This window comes from Panthera uncia, unplaced genomic scaffold, assembly GCF_023721935.1.
Source record: "Panthera uncia isolate 11264 unplaced genomic scaffold, Puncia_PCG_1.0 HiC_scaffold_155, whole genome shotgun sequence".
NCBI classification, from domain to species: Eukaryota; Metazoa; Chordata; class Mammalia; order Carnivora; family Felidae; genus Panthera; species Panthera uncia.
Genome location: NW_026058195.1, coordinates 115,679 through 119,002, shown reverse-complemented (window position 1 = coordinate 119,002; position 3,324 = coordinate 115,679). Strand labels below are relative to the sequence as shown.

The following is a 3,324-nucleotide window of genomic DNA, read 5'->3' as shown; positions in this document are numbered from 1 at the left end:
TTCTCCCCTTGGAGTCCCCCTTAAAATTTCTTGCAGGGATGGTTTAGTGGTCATGAACTCCTTTAATTTTTGTTTGTCTGGAAAACTTTTTATCTCTCTTTTTATTTTGAATGACAGCCTTGCTGGATAAAGAATTCTTGGCTGCATATTTTTCTGATTCAGCACATTGAATATATCTTGCCACTCCTTTCTGGGCTGCCAAGTTTCTGTGGATAGGTCTGCTGCAAACCTAATCTCTCTTCTCTTGTAGGTTATGGATTCATTTTCCCTTGCTACTTTCATGATTATTTCCTTGCTTGAGTGTTTCGTGAATTTGATGATGATATGCCTTGTTGATGGTCAGGTTTCTTTTTAATCTAATGGGAGTCCTCTTTGCTTCCTGGATTTTGATATCGGTGTCTTTCCCCAGGTTAGGAAAGTTTTCTGCTATGATTTACTCACTCCACCACCACCGCCTACTTCAGAAGCCAATTGCAAGCCCCAAGCTGTTACTTGTGCTTCTGACTGACTTGCTAAAGATTGAAATTCTGATGACCTCATTCTTGGGTATTTTTAGTTTGCTAGAGTAACTCACAAGGCTCAGAGAAACATTTACTTCCATTATATTTATGCCCAGTTTATGAAAGGATATGATAAAGGATATAAACTAACAGCCAGATGAAGAGATACATGGGGCAACTTATGGGGTAAGGACATGTATCTTCCATGCTCCTTCCAGGTGTGGTACTCTCTCTGCATCCCCATGTGTTCACCAACCCAGAAGATCTCTGAACCCAGTCCTCTAGGGCTTTTATAGAGGCTTCATTATATAACATGATTGACTAAGACACTGGCCATTGGCTGATTCAACCTCCAGCTCCTTTCCCCTCCCCAGAGGTTGTGTGGTAGAACTGAAAGTTCCAATCCTATAATCATATGACTGGTCTTCCTGACAACCAGCCCCCACTCGTGGGTGGGGTCCAAAAGTCACCTTCATCAATAACAGGACACTTGTTTCACTTTTATGGCTCTGAAGCATTTTCAGAAACTGTGGATGAAAACCAAATATATATAAGAAAAATATTTCAGTCAATTGAATGACCAAATACATATTTCTTATTAGTCATTATAATTTTTAATTCTAGTTCTTTTGATATTTCTACCATATGTGTGGTAACTTCCTCCACTGAAGTCTTAAAGCTCCAATCTGTAAAAAAAACAATATTTGCAAAGTAAAATACAGTAAATCACAATAAAGCGAGGTATTCCTGTACTCATGGTGACACATGTGAGGACTGGGACTTTCAGTCCTGTGATCTGTACTGATGGTGATATGTGTGAGGACAGGGACTTTTGCTGCTGTGATCTGTCCCAGAGGCTAAGAGGACAGGACCCAACCTCTTGTTAGTCTGAACGGTTTGATTGCTCTTTCACACTCTTTGCTATACTAGTCTGGGGGCATTCTTTTAATCATCGCTTTCACTGAGTAGCAATTATCTAATTTATAATTCAGCACACTCTCATGGATGAGAGTGAGATGAATAACCCCACTGGCTCTTTTAGTTCCTGCTATGTGCCAGACAGTGCTGGTACCTTGGTATTTAACTAGTTATTTTAAAATGTGTCTGATGTTGCTGTCTGAATGGTGTTTGGGGAGACCAACATGCAAATCTGCTATGACCTCAAAAGTCTGTGTTGAGCAGGTGGCAGAAGATTCAGTGCATGATGGATGCAAAGAAGTGTCTTGCTTCTCCAAGGTAGTTCATAAAGGTAATAATCTTGATCTGAATTTTGATTGTGGCTAGGGACTTACACATAAACAAGGAAGGTATTTTTTCCCAGGCAACAGGAGAAGCATGTGTCAAGGTATGGAGGTGGGACAAACTGTAGATTTTATATGGCAGTGTAGGATTGGTTTTATAAAGCAGTGATGTTGAGAATTAGTGCAGGCAATATTAGAAAAGGTGGACAAGGTCCAGATCCTGGAGGAGTTGGGAGGCACTGGTGTCAAGAAAGGGTTTAAGTATTTAGGTGGCTTGATTGATTTTATTTTTGTCATATGCTCACCAATCTATATGCAAATGGTCAAATATTATAGGTAACCACCACAGGAATGAAGACCCATTGCTGGGACATTGCACTGGTCCTGATGAAAGATGAAGTGGGTGTAAAGCAGGAGTAGAAAGCACATGGGGGATGTTAAGTCTCCTCAAAACCTGGTTCCTGATTGGTCAGGGAGAGGGAGAGAGGGAAGGGTATATGGGACTACCAGAATGCAGGGGCAGGGAGTCCTGCAGACCTCAGTGATCTGGCTGGCTCTTCAATTCCCTGATACATCTTGAATTCATGAAACTGGTCCCATGTCTTCTTATCTGAAACATCTTTTGCCTGTGGGTGAGAGGCAAGAGGACATTTTCCTCAATAAATAAAAATAATATTAAGAATAACTTTTGGGGCCCTTGGGTGGCTCAGTTGGTTAAGTGTGTGACTTTGGCTCAGCTCATGATCTTATGGTTTGTGAGTTTGAGCCCCATGTCAGGTTCTGTGCTGACATTCTCAGAGCCGGGAGCCTGCTTCAGATTCTGTGTCTCTGTCTCTGTGTCCCTTCCCCACTTGCACTCTGTCTCTCTCTCAAAAAGAAATAAACATTAAAAAAATAAAAAGAAAAAAAAGAATAGATTTTTCACAGCTTGTCCTAAAGGCTACCATTAGATTGTAGTATGTCAGTCTAAAACTCATAATCTCATTAACTTGGACATATAGCTATATGAACAGAATGCAGTGTTAAGCCATTTATATGATTTCATTGTTTAACATTAATGAATGTGTTTGGGAAACAATTTACTTAGCAACATGGCCAGGCCATCTTACAGAGGAAGGGTTAAGGAAAGAGACATGCCAGTGGGTATTAAGAGTATAAACAAGTGGGAGAGATATATTTAAAAACCTAGAGGTGCCTTGGTTTAATGAGTTCCTTTCAAGCTGTGATGTTTGGATTATAATTGAGAGGGGAATAAATATGATCCAGAGTCAGGCCTTGCCTCCCTAGGTATTATGGAAGGAGCGGAAATGCTCTGGGCCTCTTCAGCGTTGGATGCCCAAAATTTTCACTATGCCCTGTTCCTTGGGGTCCCTATAAAACCCTATTCCTCATTAGAGAATGCTCACCTCAGAGAAATGCTGGATGCCCAGGGACAACATGGTGTGCTATCCTAATAAGGGAAGAAATGCTGTCAAAATCCCAGCTACAAACACATGCAGGGGATTTTGGCTGCTATGCTTTTAGTGATCAGCAGAACAGCCCTGGAAAAGTCATTAAGAAATTACAGGCTAAGGATTAGCTGA

The 3,324-nt window shown here is 40.9% G+C and overlaps 1 long non-coding RNA gene across 1 annotated transcript; it reads right to left on the bottom strand.

Moving 5' to 3' along the window:
* Positions 1-586: 586 nt before the first annotated feature.
* On the bottom strand, positions 587-2,366 carry LOC125917162 (uncharacterized). Its single transcript, XR_007456101.1, has 2 exons — positions 2,279-2,366; positions 587-1,027 (listed from the first exon to the last, which is right to left on the bottom strand). It is a non-coding gene; the product is annotated as an uncharacterized LOC125917162 (long non-coding RNA).
* Positions 2,367-3,324: the final 958 nt, after the last annotated feature.